The sequence below is a fragment of the Polypterus senegalus genome, chromosome 3 (assembly GCF_016835505.1).
Source record: "Polypterus senegalus isolate Bchr_013 chromosome 3, ASM1683550v1, whole genome shotgun sequence".
NCBI lineage: Eukaryota > Metazoa > Chordata > Cladistia > Polypteriformes > Polypteridae > Polypterus > Polypterus senegalus.
In genome coordinates, this window is record NC_053156.1 from 296,384,950 (window position 1) to 296,405,888 (window position 20,939).

The window sequence follows — 20,939 nt, forward strand, 5'->3', positions numbered from 1 at the left end:
CCCAGTAGGGCTCTGGTATAAAACTACATGTCCCATGGTGCCCTGCGGGAATCCACCATTACACTGCATTGAAGCTGCCATCTAACGTCTTGGGGGAAGTCGTGTCCCAAAGAGGTTGCCTCCACCCATCCTTCCATTCTGTGGGCGTCCCGACTGGGTTGAGCTACCGGCCATCTATCACAACATACCTTAACACAATTCATCATGAAAGTGATATCAGGTTTAAATCTAAGAATTCTAAATTGGCAGAGAGGTGGAATATCGAAAATTTCATGTGTTCTGTGTGGCAATTGCTGTCAGCCCCAGAAGCTCGTAGTGATTAACAACTGGGTCAGATTTAAGATGCCGTTTACGACGGTCTACCTTAATGGCAAAATAAACTACGAGATTAAAGTGGAGATTTTGACATTATAGCCAAAATTTGCACTTTAATCACAAAATAGACCTTTTCACCATGTCCCTAATTTTTGTTCTCTGTGGCTCAAATACGCTGCCAGACATTTTGATGCTGTTGTGAAGATGCAAAAAAACAAAACAAAAAAAGATGGTATGTGAGACCTTTAAAATGTATCGTGTCATTATGTTGGGGAATTTGCGACACTTGAATATAAAAGCACCACGAATGCGTTTGTATTTCGGCATTTTGCTTCACCACATTGAGCCATTCATCAAATATCGAAGTACGCAATTCGATCCTGTAGGAACTGCAGAGCGGCTTTCTGTCACACGTCGATAGTAAACAGAGACTCTGACGTGACGTTCCGACTCGATCACATGGTACTGTTTTTGCTGGTACTGTGTTTTGTCCTGGTAGAGTTTTCTATGACTCTACTCTAGAAAATTCTTTGTTAGTTATGGTAATAATACTTCAAAGACACATTATAATTCTTTAAGGTGTTCCACAAGGGTCTCTCTGGGGTCCGCTGCTCCTTTTAATCTCCATACTTCCATTAGGTCAGATTATCTCGGGGCATAACAAGAGTGACCACAGCTATTCTGATGACACACAAATGTATTTATCAATAGCGCCTGATGACCCCGACTCTCTTTTTTTTTTTAATTTTATAAATTTTATTGTAATCATTCCATACAAATAAATCAATTTATCCATCCATCCATCCTCTTCCGCTTATCCAGAGTCGGGTCGCGGGGGCAGCAGCTTAAGCAGAGAGGCCCAGACTTCCCTCTCCCCGGCCACGTCTTCCAGCTCTTCCGGGAGAATCCCGAGGCGCTCCCAGGCCAGCCGGGAGACATGGTCCCTTTAGTGTGTCCTGGGTCTTCCGCCCAGTTGGACGTGCCCAGAACACCTCACCAGGGAGGCGTCCAGGAGGCATCCTGATCAGATGCCCGAGCCACCTCATCTGACTCCTCTCGATGCGGAGGAGTAAATCAATTTATACAAAAAAAAAAAAAAGGATGAAAACAACTTAACCGCCACCCCTAAGAAAGAGAGCATGGCCAACGGAGTAAAACGTAAAGTTTGTAAACTAAAACCTAAATTGATGAGTTTAACTCTTTGAGGGCTGAATATTTTTTCCCAAAAAAATGATGGTTTCACACAGAAATCAACATAAAATGTCTGTTGCTGCATGCTGTGGCTGCCAGTTTGCCAAGAATGAGTGGCAGGCTTGCTGCCAGGCTGTCTTTGTGTGGCTGGGACAGCAGCAGCGGCAGTCACGGTCGCAGTGCATTACAATCTGATTTTTAAGTGGCAGTCCTCCCTGGCAAGCATTGTCAGTACCATGACTAGCTGAGGACCGATCATTCATTTTCAATCACATATCAAAATCTGTGATAAGTCATAGTCCAGTTCAGATATAAAAGGCAAGACGTCGTCCACGGAGTATTTTGCTTTTTGTATTCGTTTTGATCTCTCTCCAAAGATGTCAGTGCCATTTTTGCTTTTGTGTGCGCCTTGCTACTCACGTGAGCGCATGGAATCTTTGTCAAACCAATGAATCGAACTTTCCTTCTAGCAATGAGAGTCCAACTAAAACGTAACGGTTGTCACAGTTTACAGTTGATTACCATCGTCAACTCCTCCTTTTGACAAAAGTCAACATCAGCCCTGAAAGAGTTAAAAGGGCAATAGAGATGAATAGACAAGAAAAAGAAATGCGGAAAGAATTGCTTCCTTGGTGCTTTAAGAGCTTACTCTAAAATATTACTGATTAGATCCTGCCAGGTTTTGAAAAAATTCTGTACCGATCCTCTAACTGAGAATTTGACTTTTTCCAATTTCAAATAATATATCACATCGGTTTCCCACTGACTTAAAAGAGGAGAGTTAGGATTCTTCCAGTTTAGCAAAATAAGTCTGCGTGCCAAGCGTGTAGTGAAGGCGATCACAGTTTGTTTGTCCCCGACTCTTTTGATTCACTGACCCCTAATGTCTTACTTGTGTTTCTGAGTGGATGAGTAGTAATTTTGTCAAACTAAATAAGGAGAAAAAATAAATTTTAGTGTTTGGCAAAAATGAATAAATGAGGGTATTAAAAATAAACTTGATCCAATAGGATTAAAAGTCAAGACGGAGGTAAAGAATTTAGGGGTAACTATTGACTCGGACCTGAATTTTAAATCAAAATATGAATCAGATTACTAGGACAGCATTTTTTTTTCAGTTAAGAAATATAACAAAAAGTTAGACCTCTTATAACATTGCAAGATGCTGAGAAATGAGTTCACACTTTTGTTTTCAGTCGACTTGATTACTTTAACGCACTCCTCTCAGGACCACCGAAAAAAAGACATCAATCGGTTACAACGAGTGCAGAATGGAGCCGCTAGAATCTTAACTAGGAAAAGAAAATCCGAGCACATCACGCCAGTCTGAGCGTCGTTACACTGGTTACCGGTGTCATTTAGAATTGACTTTAAAATACCGGTGATGGTTTACAAAGATTTCAATAATCTGCTCCATTTTATATCTCATAATGTCTGTCACCTTACACTCCAAATCGTAACCTTATATCTTCAAATGAGTGTCTGCTTAGAATTCCAAGAGCTAAACTTAAAAGAAGTGGTGAGGCGGGCGGCCTTATGCTGTTAGGCACCTAATATCTGGAATAGCTGACTGATGGCTAATAAGAATTCTTTACATTTATATAGCATTTTTCTCACTACTCAAAGTGCTCTCCACACAGGGAGGACCCAGGAAGCAAACCCACAATCTCCTTACTGCAAAGCAGTAGCACTACCACTGCACCACCGGTGAGGATATCATCTAATTCTTCCATGTGAACCCTGAATACAATGAGGACTGATTGAGGTCATTTATGTTAGGCAGAATGCCTAGAGAGATCTGGGTGGTCTCGTAGCCTCGGAACCCTTGCAGATTTTGTTTGATTTTCCCTTCCGCCCGTCGTTCCTGGCCATCGGACCTTACTTTTATTCTATGCTAATTAGCATTGCCTAATTTTATTTTTTATATTTTGTCTTTTTTCTTTATCCTGTAAAGCACTTTGAGTTCTATCATTTGTAGGAAAATATGCCATATAAATAAATATTGTTGTTGTTGTACTTTCCCCTTTTGTATTATTATGGTGTAGCCTTTGTCAAAATGCCTCAAATCTCATAGACCGAGAACTGTTTATAAGGTATTGTACTTTTTAACTTCTCCCCACCTTCCCTTCTACATTTATAACCTCAGGCAATCACACAGAGTTAAAGACAAGCAGGAGTTAAGTTACACTTGTCACACACGTGCGCATAGGAGGAAGCTGAATGGACCAAGTGAAGGTAATTCCATGCCAGGCCTGGAGGTGGCAGGGTGCAGTAAATTTTTCTCTATTGTCTTTGCAGACCAAATATGGGAAATTCTGTCTGATTCATCCTTGCAGACAATACTTCTGGTTCTGGCCCCACGACTGACGTCACTTCTGGTTCTGCCCCAAGGACATCACTTCCTGTCCTGGCCCTCAATGACATCACTTCTGGTTCCCTGTCTTAAATAACAGACCACTTCCTTCTCTGCTCAGTTTAGTCTTGAACTCCATTCTATGAACTTCAGTGCAATTTTTTTTGCCCTTTTGCAGCCAGGAACAATATACAGGTGGCTGTCCCAAAGCTTTTTTGTGTGTGTCAAGGCTGCTTATTTCATACACTTTAAATAATGTATTATTGATAACTAGCAAATGAAGTACTGCCTTAAAAGTTTTATTAGGAAGAAAAGTAAACCTTTTTAAACTGAGGCAAAATATACCAATAATTATTTGTTAAGGATCTCTTTGTATACCACATTGTCAGTTCGGCCCTCCGGTTGTAATATGACCAAGCTGTGCGCTGAGCTTACTCTTGAGCATGTAACGTACAGTCGGCCATGTGAACAGTAATCTTGTCTGAAATCAATGCCAACCTTTTGTAGGGTTTGTCCCTGAGACTTATTAATTGTCATCGCAAAGCAGAGCCTCACTGGAAATTGAAGGCGTTTGAATTGAAATGGGAGATCAGAGGGTGTAACGGGGATGCGAGGAATAAAAACTCTCTCCCCTGAGCAACTGCCAGTAAAAATAGTTGCCTCAATTACGTTTTTTTGCAGACACGTGACCTGAAGTCTCGTGCCGTTACAAAGTTTATTGATGCCCCAACCTTCAAAATTAGATTATGCTCAGGAGTGCCTGGAGGATTCAGAGTGTGGAGAAACTCTACCGGATAATGTACCGCGTCTTCCACTTCTACTGCTGAATCCACAGACTGATATGTTTTCAGTTGTGAAGGTAGTTCTTGAAGTAAAATGTGGTTTAAAGTCGTAGTCATGTCATTTCTTGGTGTCAGGATAGCTCTCTCCCTCAACCCTGACACGTCGTTTTCGTTGGAAAGTTCAATATGGTGGCATCATACCACTGAAATAAGTACATACATCGGTTTTGGTTAGCGTAGGGAAGCCGCCTACCGAATTTCGTGAAGATGGGGCCATAAATAAGAAAGTTTAACATGGTGGACGTTGTCGACTGTTATGACCGTTACGCATAGAATTTTGAAATGAAACCTGCTTAACTTTTGTAAGGAAGCTGTAAGGAATAAGCCTTCCAAATTTCAGCTTTCTACCTACACGGGAAGTTGGAGAATTAGTGATGAGTCAGTGAGTCAGTGAGTGAGTGATGAGTGAGTGAGTGAGGCCTTTGCCTTTTATTATTATAGATATATTCATAAATTATAACAAAAAGTCAGCGTTTCTCAACCTTTAAGTTTTTGTGACCTGAGTTTTCATAACAGTTTTAATCGCGCCCCTTTAATGTTTTTTTAAAACTCTAATAAAATTTATTCCTGTATTTTTTGCTGCCGATACTCCGCTACAAGTTTTATTATACCTACTTAACTTTTATCGACATTTAACTATTTGTCTAGTATCAGAATGTCGTTTAAGTTACAGTAATCCCTCCTCGATCGCGGGGGTTGCGTTCCAGACCCCCCCGCGATAGGTGAAAATCCGCGAAGTAGAAACCATATGTTTGTATGGTTATTTTTATTTATTTTAAGCCCTTATAAACTCTCCCACACTGTTTATAAATATTCCCCACAGAGTTATACAGCATAATCCCTTTGTATTCTCTTAGATATTAGGTAAGATTCATTGAAATTATGTATGTAAACACACTGTTTATATACAGTAAAACCTAAATATTATTTTAAAGATATTGAGTGTCTCCGATATCACATGTTACAGCCATTACGATAGACAGGCCACCAGCAATAAATACGTACAATGCAACAAAAATAGTATACAGTAAATGTGTGTGTACAGTGACACTAAACGTACGTACATGTACTAAGTACTGTAAGTAGAAAATTAATTATGGTTACTCACCAACAATGACACGATGACTTGTCCGATAACAATGAGTTTTATTTTACTGCACAACAAAGGAGAGCGTTACAACTCTTCTAAAGGAGCCACTTCAGGCGATTGTGTAGCACTGCCGTTGTTCATCTTCTGGTAGTCTTTAATCCAAATCCCTAAAGCAGATTCCATCCAGACTACCGCCTTATTACATCCACTTACAACTCGTTTTGCACCCTGGTTAAAAGGACACTGCGGCCTGTGGATCTTATATTCCTTTCCTACTTTTTAAATAAAAAGAATCATAGCCTTCAACAAATCCAAAACGTTTACCTTTTTGGCAATCGTTAACATCTTCCGTTTGCACTTGGGCACGGCCCCTGAAGCAGTAAGAGATCGTTTTGGAGCCATAATGAAGGGCTTGACTATGCACAAAGATAAACTCAAAAGAGCACAACTCTTTACACAGAGAAACACGTTGATGCTGAATGAGCGAGACGAGACTTCCTGGTTAACATTGCATTCAGCACACAGGAACTTAACTGCGTGCTCTGATTGGTTAGCTTCTCAGTCATCCGCCAATAGCGTCCCTTGTATGAAATCAACTGGGCAAACCAACTGAGGAAGCATGTACAGGAAGTAAAAAGACACATTGTACGCAGAACCCCGAAGCAGCGAAAAATCTGCGTTATATATTTAGTTATGCTTTCATATAAAATCCGCGATAGAGCGAAACCGCGAAAGTCAAAGCGCGATATAGCGAGGGATTACTGTACTTTGTTTTGGTTTCAATAGATGTATTTTTCATATTTTTGATTCTTGTTTTCTTTTTTCACATCTTCGCGCCCCCTTTTTTGTTACTTCCGCCACAATAAGTAAAGTGCAAGTGAGTATTGGCAACCATAAAACCTGTTAAATGCTGATGTGTGGCACACAGACTCGTTTGTTACTTAAAATGTCTCTAGTTAAGGCATCATTTCTTGTCAGTCTCCTTCAGAACAGGCCCCATGCCTGTCTCAATATGGCTGCCGAGTTGTGCTCTTCATTGTGTTGTCCTTTTCAGTCCGTGGTGCGTTAGATGCTCCTTCATGATGATGGTGTGAGAGAGAGAGGGAGGAGTAAAGGAGGCAAATTTATAGACTTTCTGTCCAAACCCTACAGCCAATAGAGCGTCATGGTACTTAACCCTTTTAAGTGGCACACCCAGAAAAACGCATTGAAAGAATTATTTTTTCTCATTTCTGCGGTCTTTAGGCCAAGAAAAACAAAAATGAATAGTTTTTTTCAAACACTGAACATGCAGTTTGTTAATTACAGGGGTCTACCAAACGTTAGAGGAAGCCGTTAGAGGTAAAAGTAAAAGTAACGTTTATTAAATGTTTCCAACAATATCAAAGCAACATCTTTATGTTTTTCTTTTGTTTTTTTTTATTTGTTTAATTGTGAAACAAATATATTAAACAAATTTTAACAAAATTAATAACAATATCAACATGAAAAATAGGTCTATAAAACCATAAAACAGAAACAGAGCAGCCTTTCACACCTCAGAGCGTGCTGCTGAACATGGTGCTTCAGCCTGTGTGGGGGGAAGAAAGAGAGTTTGTGTCTTGAGAAATGAAACTGAAAAAACTCAATTGTTTTATGTAATGTAGCTTTAGTGTTTCCATAACTCACCCTTCATTTTTTTTCTGCTGGTATATGAAGAAGCAGTTTTGGTTCGTGTTCAAGCACAGGAAAACTCCACATTAATGGCACTTCCACCTAGAGACTCCCTTTGTGCAGTAGCTACATCTCAGTAGCTCAGTAGGGTGACACACTTGTTGTCCACCCAGCTCAACTCCACAGGCATTGATCAGTAGGGTGACACACTTGTTGTCCACCCATTTCACATCGATCATCCCATCACTGGACCTGTAGTTGCATGCTCCACGACCTTTCTTCACCAGCTCTTTATGTGGTATCAGCGGAGCTCCACTAATGCGGTTTGTCCATACTGTACCAATACAGCTGATTCCCAGAGTGGATTTCAGTCTCTGGAACAACCCAAAACTGGTAAAATAGTTGTCACAAAACACAACAGACAGACGTGGTGCTGTTATAGTTTTGCACAGTGATGTCACCACTTTGGCCCCCAGAAGTAACATCTGCTCCTCCTCACTCAGGTCAACATTGAAAAATGTGGATTTCCCTTGATAAAGTAAGAGATCATGTACAATGCCACAGAAACTGGCCCGACAGAACACTTATCTGGTTTATTGGCAATGTACTGACGCAGATTCCCTGCCCGTGTTCCTTTGTATGCCACCATTACTTCATCTACACTGTGCCTGTAAGTGGATGGAATAAGGAGACACTGCTTCCTCAGCATTTCAAACAGAGGGTGGATTTTATAAAACCGATCCTGGCTGCCTTCGCACTGCTCATTGTCAGTGAAGTGAACAAGTTTGCGTAACAACTTGAACCTTTTGAAGGGCATAATATCAGCTACAAGGTTGTACCGTGACAGATGGTGCCAGTAATCGTCTATGGACGGGCATTCGAAAAACTCCCACGTACAACAGAATGGCCAGGAAAGATTCAGTTTCACGAGAGGTGGTTTGTATGGGATCTCCAAACTTCTGGGCGGAGTACAAATTAGTGTGGTTAGAAATATGTTGAATCATCTCGTTACTGAACATCTTCTTGAAGTACTGCAGTGGTGTTTCAATTTCATCTGGTGGGATCAAATGTGGAATCTGGCACAGGTATGGGATGGAAATCTGGGTCTGCTATTCTGACATCGTCACTATCACTGCACCCTTCAGCATCAGACAGAGCAAGGTTTTCAGGTACTAGTGCCAGTTTAGGGCATGTGCCTTTTGCCATAAAATGTCCAGGTGTCCATCTACATAATATATAAACAACACACACTGAGATGCTTTTCATGAAATATCTATCTAAAATATTCCAATAATTATTATATTGCATTATATTATAATGAATTCAGTGATTCCATTGTAAAATTAGAGGAAATGTAATGAAATAGCACTACATGTAAATGAACAGAATGAACAGAAAACACTGCTATCCGTAGATATTTTTGGTAGCATTTGTAGTACAATAATTACCCATAAACTGGCATCTCTACCATTTGGCACAGCGTTTTAAAAAAAATTCCTGCATCATGAATTTTTTGTAAGGGGGGGGGGTCAGCCATTCGCTTAAATAACCCCTCTGAATTGATATTTTATTCAAAATATCTTACCTTCGAAGCCGCTTACGGTGTATGCGACAACTTGGAGGGAGTCTTCCAAATTCTTCGTCTACGATTGAGCTCTCTGTTTTCGCACCACAGCACCATCTGGTGTATTTTCTGAGTACTGCATGCTCTCCAAGCACAGAACTGAATGCCCAGCCCAGTATTGTAACGCAACATGCAGCTCATTTAAAGGGGGGGGGTCGTCATTTAAATGGTCTACCATTTGGTCGAGCAGGTACTTAACGTGTTAATGGCTTCTGATTTAAAACCAAACAGGCAACCTTAGACCAAGAGAATTCTGGTGTGACACCAAAGTTTCACACCTGCCCCCAATCCCCTTTGGTAAGGTGACGCTCCCCAGCTAGACAGTTGGACTCCAAGCAGGCACTGTTTGAGAGAGTCCTGCAGAGAATCACCGGTCAATCTGGCTTTAGGCCCTTCCACTGACCCTCTTGTGAAATTACAAAGACGTAGTCCTAAAATGAAAGGTGGAGTGGTTCTTAACCCACAAACCATCGCTGTTCCTATCAATGATATAACACTAATGTCTAAGTTACAAAGAAAGACATACAAACTATTTATCAGCTTACTAGCCGTCCCCCGCGGCTCCGCCCACATAGTAGTGAAACAGGACAAACTTTAAAAATCAATAGACAAACCGGTAGCGCTAGCTAAGCCAAGGCAAGGAACACTCCAAAACAAAGAGGTTAGACCGAAGGACGCATGAGTGAGGAGGGTCCCTACTCCTGACGTCATGCTTCCACCTCCCCTCGGCCCGCAGCCTCTCTCTCGGATTAGTGCAAATATTTCGCTCCTTAAAGCGAACTATGATACGTAGCATGATGAGAGAAGTCGCAAAATCAACCGGAATGTTCAAGCAAATTAGAGACGAAAACCCGATCTAAATCCGTGAAGTAGTTCTCTCGTGAAAAGCAGACAGACAGACGTTGGATTTTATATACATATAGGGATAGTTACACGTCATCTTCCTAATCAGCCGACAGATGGAGCTTCACTAAACGTTCCAAGCATCAGCTGAATGATAACATACAAGACCAAATACATACAAAATTTCACACCACAACATACTGCGACTTGCGCATGCGTTACATGCTCAGACGATACAGTGGGAAGCAAAAGTTTGGGCAACCTTGTTAATAGTCATTATTTTCCTGTATAAATCGTTGGTTGTTACGATAAAAAATGTCAGTTAAATATCTCATATAGGAGACACACACAGTGATATTTGAGAAGGGAAATGAAGTTTATTGGATTTACAGAAAGTGTGCAATAATTGTTCAAACAAAATCAGGCAGGTGCATAAATTTGGGCACCACAAAAAAGAAATGAAATCAATATTTAGTAGATCCACCTTTTGCAGAAATGACAGCCTCTAAACGCTTCCTGTAGGTTCCAATGAGAGTCTGGATTGTGGTTGAAGGTATTTTGGACCATTTCTCTTTACAACACATCTCTAGTTCATTCAGGTTTGATGGCTTCCGAGCATGGACAGCTCTCTTTAACTCACACCACAGATTTTCAATTCTATTCAGGTCTGGAGACTGAGATGGCCATTCCAGAACGTTGTACTTGTTCCTCTGCAGGAATGCCTTAGTGGATTTTGAGCAGTGTCTCGGGTCGTTGTCTTGTTGAAAGATCCAGCCACGGCGCAGCTTCAGCTTTGTCACTGATTCCTGGACATTGGTCTCCAGAATCTGCTGATACTGAGTGGAATCCATGCGTCCCTCAACTTTGAGAAGATTCCCAGTCCCTGCACTGGCCACACAGCCCCACAGCATGATGGAACCACCACCATATTTGACTGTAGGTAGCAGGTGTTGTTCTTGGAATGCTGTGTTCTTTTTCCTCCATGCATAACGCCCCCTGTTATGCCCAAATAACTCCATTTTAGTTTCATCAGTCCACAGCACCTTATTCCAAAATGAAGCTGGCTTGTCCAAATGTGCTTGAGCAGACCTCAAGCGGCTCTGTTTGTGCTTCCTCTTCATCACTCTCGCATACAGCATCTCCTTGTGTAAAGTGCGCCGAATGGTTGAACGATGCCCAGTGACTCCATCTGCTGCAAGATGATGTTGGAGGTCTTTGGTGCTGGTCTGTGGGTTGACTCGGACTGTTCTCACCATTCGTCGCTTCTGTCTATCCGAAATCTTTCTTGGTCTGCCACTTCGAGCCTTAACTTGAACTGAGCCTGTGGTCTTCCATTTCCTCAATATGTTCCTAACTGTGGAAACAGACAGCTTCAATCTCTGGGACAGCTTTCTGTATCCTTCCCTAAACCATGATGGTGAATAATCTTTGTCTTCAGGTCATTTGAGAGTTGTTTTGTGACCCCCATGTTGCTACTCTTCAGAGAAAATTAAAGGAGGAGGGAAACTTACAATTGACCCCCTTAAATACTCGGATTCACCTGTGTATGTAGGTCAGGGGTCACTGAGCTTACCAAGCCAATTGGAGTTCCAATAATTAGTTCTAAAAGTTTTGGAATCAATAAAATGACAACGGTGCCCAAATTTATGCACCTGCCTGATTTTGTTTGAACAATTATTGCACACTTTCTGTAAATCAATAAACTTCATTTCACTTCTCAAATATCACTGTGTGTGCCTCCTATTTGATATATTTAACTGACATTTTTTATCGTAACAACCAACGATTTATACAGGAAAATAAGGACTATTAACAAGGTTGCCCAAACTTTTGCATCCCACTGTATGTCATGAATGTTGGCAATCTGTGGCAGCCGCGATGCGTGCATGTATGCGTTCTGATAAACCGACCCTAAGTGTCATTTCTGGAGGATACCAGGCGTTGCTCCTCACCTACAGTGGGTACAGAAAAGAATCCCCCCTTTGAAATATTCCCATTTTTTTGCTTTACAGCCTTCAATGAAAACACACAAACTAATATTTCTTCCCAGCTTCACTTACTCAATGCAATCTCTAACATCCACATGAAAGGTATCACAGCTACAGTTCTGAAAAATTTTAAAAATCAAAAACAAGAAATCCTGAGATTAATAAAGGACCCCCCCTCCTAAACTCCATCAGATGTCAGTGCCCACCATTCCCATTGCGGTTACTGGCTTCCTCCCAGCTGTGCTCAGTTGTAATGAGTGTGATTAGTGAAGATGTTCCTGGTCCATTCATTCCCTTACTTGGTAAAGCAACTGACAGCAAGCAACTGACTATGGGTGGCAAGTTAAAAGTCAAAAGATCTCAGGGATAGAGTTGTGGACAGACATAAGGCAGGAGATTGAGACCAAAACATCAATCCCAAGGAGCTCAGTAAAGTCCATCATAAAGAAGTGTCTGATACTACTAATACCCTCCCTGGACCCTTCAAACTGGATGGAAGAGCATGGAGGAAACTGGTAAGAGAGGCTACCAGGAGGCCAATGGCCACTTTGAAGGAGTTACAGGATTTGATGGCACAGAGTGGCCATTAATGGTGTGCAGGTGACAACAGTTTCACAAGCGCTCCACAATTGTGGCTTGTTCAGGAGGGTCGCAAGGAAAAAAGTCACTTCTCAAGAAAGGCCACAAGTCCCAGAATGCACCTTGAAGATTCTGATGCCAAGTGGAAAAAGGTCTTATGGTCAGAGGAGACCAAAATCAAACTATTTGGCCTCAATACCAAATGGTCCACCAATGCAGCTCATCGCCCACAACACACCACACCTACAGTACAGCATGGAGGGGGCAGCATCATGTCGTGGGGGGCCTGGGGCTCTCGTTACGGCAGTGGTTCTGAAACTGTGGGGCGGCAAGTAACAAAAAGCGGGGCGTGAAGATGTGAAAAAAAGAAAACAAGAATCGAAAATATGAAAAATACATCTATTGAAACCAAAACAAATGAGCTTAAACTACATTCTGATACAAGAAAAATAAATATAGAGTTAGATAAATGTCGATAAAAGTTAAGTAGGTATAATAAAATATCCATCTATGAAATATTATTAATTAAAAAAGAACAAATTGGTATTAGTGGGCTCCTATCAAAAACCTTGGGGGGGGGGGCGCGATTAAAACTGTTATGAAAACTCAGGTTGCAAATACTTAAAGGCTGAGAAACGCTGCGTTAGGGTAGAAGGAAAAATGGAGGTGACAAAATAGAGTCAAATTCTGGAGGAAAACCCGCCACCGTCTACCAGAAAGTTGAAGATGGGCAGAATGTTCACCTTTCAACACGACAACGACCCGAAGCACACAGCAAAATGGACCTCACGATGGCTGAAGGAGAGAAAAGTGAATGTCCTGGTGTGGCCAGTCAGAGTCCAGACCTGAATCACACTGAAAATCTGTGGAAAGATCTGAAGATAGCAGACCACCAACGCTCAGCATCCAATGTGACCGAACTTGAACAGTTCAACTGTAAAGAAGAGTGGGGGGCAAACACGACTAATCCAGGTGGGCAAAGCTGGTAGAGAAGAATCAACAGACTCAAGGCTGTCATTAACTCTTTCAGGGCTGATGTCGACTTTTGTCGAGATTCAGGACTAGATGAGGGCAATGGGCTGTAAACTGCAACAAAACTCGTCCTTTTGTTTTAGTTCAACTCTCTTTGCTAGAAGGAAAGTTACATAGCTTTGTTGATTTAACCTGCATGTGCACGATTAGAAAAGAGCCAACAACCTCTAAAATGGCACCGACATCTGGCGAGGGACCAAAGCGAATGTGCCAAGCAAAATACTCCATGGACGTTTTACATAATTTCGTTGAATCGGACTCTGACTTGTCGGATGCAAGTGATCTGGAGATCAAAAACAAAAGTGAGGTACCAGCATCATCTGATCGTGGTGCTGAACACTTTCGTGTAGCTGATGCGCCTACAGCAGTGTTTGCCTGGGAGGACCACCACTTATGATGACAAGAGGTACAAACCACCGCTGTGCGAAGACAGCCAGACAGCTGGGCCACCATGCATTCCTGCTGACCATTGAGGTGCCCCCAATGCAGCCACTGCCTCCAGATATGCCGAACAGCACCCACAGCACATGGCAGCAGACGTTTTAGGTTGACTTAAGTGTGAAATCATTGCTTTGTGTGCTTTTCAGAAAACTGTTTATTTGGAAAAAAATATTCAGCCGTCAAAGAGTTAAAGCAAAAGGTGGGTCAACAAAATGACATTGACATGGGGGTGTGATCCTTTAATTAATCTCAGTAGGTCTTGTTTTTGATTTTTTATCATTTTTCTGAACTGTAGCTGTGATATCTTTCACTTCGATGTTATCGGCTGCATTGAGTAGGTAAAGCTGGGAAGAAATTTGTGTGAGTCTTCATTTAAGGCTGTAAAGCAAAAAAAAATGGGAATATTTCAAAAGGGGGGATTCTTTTCTATACCCACTGTATGTTGTGACAGATAGGGGGCGCTGTCATCTCCTAGAACCCTCAGGCCAGACGCCAGACACCAGATAAAGGCCAATAATTCAATTTATTTGAACTATAATGTGCACAAAGCACCCTCCATTCCACTATACTCATACAATAACAAATAATAACCAATACACAATAAATCCTCCACTCTCCCAGACGCGTTGTCACCCTGCCACCCGACTCAGCTCGCCCGTCTGGGATCTCTCACAGTCTTTTACAGTATAGTCCATGACCCGGGTCAGGTAAAAAAAACTCCTCTTCTTCAATCCGGAAGCACGTCTTTTCCTCCGTCCATGTGACTGGGACGTACTTCCGGGCTGTAGAGAAAATACCAGTCTCTGTGCCTCCCTGCAGCGTCCCCTGGCTGTACTGGAAAACTCCATAATCTGTGATGCCCTGTTGGAATTCGGGGCATCTCCATGTAGCAGGGATGGCTCCGTCTGGCTGCCTGGAGGTATTGACCGGAATGAATGGCTGGTCATAGACCACAATGTAAACCAGTCCAACAGCGAAGACTGGCGGTGGCAACGTCAGTAAGGCAGTAAGGACTGTGAGGTGAGACTAGATATGGTTAAGGGAATCCTGAGTGAAACAAAGTTCAGAGCATTTGGGACCTCAGAGCTGGCCAAAGGGTCACCTTCCAGCAACACAATGAACCTAAGCACAAAGCGAAGACATCACACGAGAGCTTTTGGTTCAGCTCTGAATGTCATTGAGAGCTCCAGCCCAGGATCCCTACAGAACATCTCTGGAGAGGCCTGAAAATTTGGCTGTCCACCGACAGGCTCCATTCAACTGTCATGATTTGGTATGAGCAGGTATTCTGCTATTATTTCTTTCCATCGTTAGGTCCAGCGTTGCTAGGGGTGTGGCTTCTAAGGGTGTGACCCACAACACAAGGAGAGAAAAGGATGGCTTACCTTATCCAATCAGTGGATACCAAAACTCTAAAGAATTCAGCGTTTATCACTACGCTCTTTTCTCGTGTGGACGTTTGGTTTTGGCCCTCATGGTCATTACTGTCTCTCATATGGGGCTTCTGTTTCATTGCCATGTTTTTTTTTATTATGCACAGTACATCATCTCGTTTTGCTCCAACAGTTTATCTGCCAGTTCGCTGACAGAGCTTGAGAGGATCTGCCGCGAAGAATAGCAGAGGACCTTTGGTTTGCTTTTTATGTTTCTGTGCTTTTCAACCCTTATTTGCATCTTCTCTTGTCCTTTATGTAACACTCTCTTTCACAGTTCTTGCCATGTCTTCCTCACCTCTCATCCCGACCGGCATGTCATGGCTCTCCTCCCCAATTCGACCAAAAGTCAAAGTCTTAAAGTCAGAAGGAAATTTATGAAAGCTATTAAATCTTGCCAAGATTTGCAACCAACATGAAAATGATGATTATCCATCTGCCTATCTGTCCATCCTTCTATCTATCCATCCATCCATCCTTCTATCTATCCATCCATCCATCCATCCTTCTATCCATCTATCCATCCATCCATCCTTCTATCCATCTGCCTATCTGTCCATCCATCCATCCTTTCATCCATCCATCCATCCATCCATCCATCTATTTCTTTAACCCACTTATCTAGGGCAGGGTCTATCCCAGCAATCATTAGGCAGGAATACTCTCTGCGCAGGGTCTATTGCAGGGCCAAAACACAACGCATACACACACACTCACCCACGCACGCACACACACACGCACACACACACACACACGCACACACACACGCACACACACATGGGTTACTTTACCAATTCACCTAACTTACATGTCTTTGGAGCTCCCCGAAGAAACCTACATGGACACGGGAAGATCATGTAAAGTCAACACGGGGATCGCAAAACACAATAACCCTACTGCAAGGCAATCACTCTACCACTGTGCTATCATGGAGTCCAAAGTCTATCCAATCTCAGATAATTATGGGATGCATGCACCAACCTATTTACTGTTGCTCCATTAAGTCCTTTCCCACCACAGGATCCTTTTTTCAGGCACCAAGGACTTTTTAGAAATTCCACCCTTCTTTGGTTCACTTCAGAGAAAGTTCAGAAATGATTTGTGGGGTCAGGGTGACCCATTTTCATTACACAGATCAGTGCCTGGTACTGCCTCTAGTGGCCACTGGTGTATCTGCACCGCACAGCCCTGAGGACCCCTGGGTTAGGCAGAGAGTTCTTGCCTCAGCCTTTACTGTAATGGCCTGCCTGAACCTTAACTCATTGATTAAATCTGTAGGGCACGCTAAATGCAGTTTCATATTTGAAGGCTTTAAAGAGACAGGACAACAGTTCAAAGAAAGTGTCAGATGATTTCATTTTCTATATAGGAAAAGAAGAGAAGTGTTTGCTCCAGAAATGGTTTCATACTATTGCAATTACCAAATTCTGAAAAAAGGGAAATTAACCAGAAAAAAAATCTAAAAATACAATCAAACAGCAAAGCTATGTGCAAGTCAATGGCGGGTCTAGGTGCTAGAGTGAGGAATTTGCATCTGCCTGCTCTTGGATGCACTCTGTTGAACCTCATGAGGCATCTGACTTCCTGATGATAGGCGACTGATGTAATAAGCCTTGTATGAGAGAAAGAGAGAGAGAGAGAGAGAGAGAGAGAGAGAGCAAGCGATAGGAAGATAGAGAGAGAGAGCGAGAGAGAGAGAGAGAGAGAGAGACAGACAGACAGACAGACAGACAGACAGAGCGAGTCACAAGGGCTAGGGTGGTGACCGAGACCACTGATACAGCCTGGTCACTTGGGAACTGCACTGGATTACTAGTCCACAGACAACATGGATTTCCTTATCACTGGCAGCTTTTAAACTTCAGACTGCACCAAACTCACCAAGTAAGTTGACTTCAACAGTTCTCTCTAACTTTTTCCTTGTGGTAAACTAAAGTGCGAGTAAACGGTCTCATTGGGCAGAGGCACAGGCTGCCTTGTACACAGCATGAAGAAGAAAGACTAGTTTTTTGTGCACATTAATAATGACTTACTAGAAATACAACACAACGGGGTGGAGAAGACCCTATCTGGTAGAAGCTAAATGAAAATGGGGCAAGCATTAGTGTTATAGTAAGGCTTTATCACACTGAATAGAGCAACAAATTCAACTAAAACATATTCACACATTCATTTGTAAACTGGTCAATTAATCATTGCACAGTTGAAGGTCTATTTATTTATTTTATAGTGCCTTTCCTGTCTACTGTACCTAGAAACAGGCTTCAGCTTAAACTTGATTATTCAGAGTTCAGAATGGTATGCTATACATTATAAATCTGTTTACATATATGTTTTATATACAAATATCTATTTTTGTATGGTTCTGCCTTACGGGTTTATTTTTCTACCTGTTTTAAATAGCATTTTTAAAATGAAGCACATATGAATATTAAAATATCCTTTAATATGTAGATCTTTCCTATATTTCTGTTTCATGCACAGTAATATCTATGTGCCTAAGTATCTTTTATACATCTGTACAATAAATAAATGTGTTCTGTCTATATATATATATATATATATATATATATATATATATATATATATATATATATATATATATATATATATAAGTGTCCATCATTCCACCTGTCTGTTTTACAATCCAGCTTATCCTGAGTGGGGCAGCTGGAGTCTATCCCAGTAAGCTCTGGGTACAAGGAAGAAACAATTGCTGGGTAATAATAATAATAATAATAATAAAATTGCTGTCCTCAGTATCTACCATCCATTCATCTATTTATATATTTTCTCTGTTATACTTAAAATAAATAAATGAATAATAATAATAATAATAATAATAATACTTGCTGTCCTTAATATCTTTCATCCATTCATCAATTCATAAATTTTTCTCTGTTATAGTTAAAATAATAATAATAATCCATTTTCCTAATCTGCTTATCCAGGGAAGGGTTGTGGGTTCACAGTAGCCTATGCCAGCAAGCATCGGGCACAAAGCAGAAACATATTGTTGTTTGTGGTGCCAATCCTATTAGTCTAAAGTTTTTTAAATGTGAGTTAAAAACAATACATAAATTCAACCTTCTTTCTTCTGTGATTAATTTATTTTCTGAATTTGGTTATCCAGAAGAGGGTCATGGGAATGCAGGGGGCTACACCAGCAATCATCGGGCATAAAGCAAGAAAAACGCTGGGACAGGGCACAAATGCACTAACTCACACCCAGATATTAATGCTTCACAAAGTTTTGTGTTAAATGAATATATTTATTTATATATATATAAGGCACTATAAAATAGATAGATAGATAGATAGATAGATAGTACTTTATTAGTCCCAAGCAGGAAATTTAAACTTTTTACACCTCATTAAATAAAGATATAATTAAATATGACCACCGCCTCAAATACATACGAGAAGTAACGGAAAGAAAACAACTTCTGACTTGGCTAATATGTTTGTACACAGATAAAGGTTTCTCCACAGTATTTGTGGCTCGTTCTTGTTTTAGGTCTTCATTTTATTAGAGACCGTCAGAGTCATTACATGAAACCTTTCTATTATTTTAGTCTCTGATTTCTGGATTTTTCCAGGCAGCAATAAACCATAAATGAGTCGTAGGCCTGTGAAATCAGTTTGGATATTTTAAAGTAATTGGTCTCAGGCATGTCTTGAAAATCTTTGTCTCCAGAAATAGTTCTTGTTAAAAATAATTATTTAATGTTTCCCCATTCTTCTGAAAACTCAAGTTAAGACTCTTGAGTCAAAACAAGAAATTCTAGTGCAATATGCTGGAAATGTACTGGAATGCATTGCTTGCTCGATGTTGTCAAATCAGATTTATGTGAACCATTTTTTATTTTTTTATAAACTGAATAAAATATAATTTCTATAAAAAAAATGTAAAATATTAGCAAAACAGGAAACAAATGTTTTTTTAATGCTTGATTAGTTATGGTGAACCATCACAGAGTTTAGTCTTGGAGCACTTTCACAAGTTTCCAGCTCTAACTGTTAAACCAGACAGCCAAAACATACAAAAACACACAAATGAGCCTGAGCACACAGGAACACAGAGCATCAGAAACAAATCGTGGAAACATCTGTCCATTTAATTTACAATTAAAATATGGGCAGTTGAGAAAGGAGAGGAGGAAAACAAAAACAGAATCAAAGTCACTGACAGGTCTGGTGACTGCGGCCAAATGGCTGCCCACCACCTCCTGGGCCTTCTGCAGAGTTAGAAAATCATGTTAGGCAATCTAACGAGAACATCATTTTTGTTCATAGTAAATATAGTTCTTAATATACTCTTATAGTATAATAGTAGTTTAATAACTATTAATTAACAAAGTTTACTTTATGTACATTTATGTGCACATGCAAATGTGTGTATGTTTATATGCTTAAATGAATGTTTGAGTGTTGTAAGTACGATACTGCGCTTGTGTGTGTTTACATGTACAAGTGTTAGCTTTTGCAGATAAATTCACATAGCATCTATCTATCTATCTATCTATCTATTATATAGCACCTTTCATATCTATCTATCTATCTATCTATTATATAGTGCCTTATCTATCTATCTATCTATCTATCTATCTATCTATCTTTTCTTTCCACAGTGTCTAGAGTAGGTTCCTGCCTGGAACTGGATTACACTGGCTTGTGAATTTTATTTTATACAGTATATATTTGTTTATATATACTGTAATGTTGTCTGTTATGGTGACTTTTTGTTATAAACATTATATTATATTATATTATATTATACAGTATTATATTATATTATATTGTTATTTATAGTTGACCTCATAACAATGAAATGAAATTTTATTAAAATAACATTACAATTGTAAAATCCCATAATAATAATACTACTACTAATAATAATCATATTCATATTTTATTTATTTATTTATTTATTTTTATATTGTGACGTTTTTCATGCTCAATGGACATCATTGAAACTCAGAAAAAACAACAGGACATATACAACAATGGATAAAATAGCATCTGAATGAAACACTAAAGATAAATATATAATAAACAAATGCTGAAATAGAATAAGAGACAATAAACCAGAATAAAATACAAAAATAAATATCCTACAAGAGATATTATATATTATATTATATTATATTATATTATATTATATTATATTATATTATATTATATTATATTATACATCTATCTATCCATCTTTTTAACCAGCTTGTCCATTGTAACATATCCAATATAATATAATATAATATAATATAATATAATATAATATAATATAATATAATATAATATTCTCTGCTTGCTCAACAAATTAAAATATAATGTAACTGACATCGAAATGTGTATTTTCATGTATTTCTGTATGTTTTTACGCGTCTCTAAATGTTTGACACTTCAGAACCATTAGCCTGTAACGCTGAACCTCAAGGCTATAAAGCTGACCTTTTTTTTTGAAAATACACAAAATATTCAATATATAATTCACATTGCCTTCTTAAATGTGCAATCAGTATGTACTGTATTTAGTAATTTGTAAAGTTTCTGTT

At 40.0% G+C, this 20,939-nt stretch overlaps 1 protein-coding gene across 2 annotated transcripts in view; it reads left to right on the forward strand.

Moving 5' to 3' along the window:
- The first annotated feature begins 17,109 nt into the window (after positions 1 to 17,109).
- The window catches only part of blk (BLK proto-oncogene, Src family tyrosine kinase), a 222,550-nt gene continuing 218,720 nt past the window's right edge, over positions 17,110 to 20,939 (forward strand). For both annotated transcript variants that reach the window (XM_039749471.1, XM_039749472.1), the window contains exon 1: positions 17,110 to 17,268. The gene's annotated coding sequence lies outside the window, so the exon portion shown is untranslated. The remainder of the gene's footprint in view (positions 17,269 to 20,939) is intronic.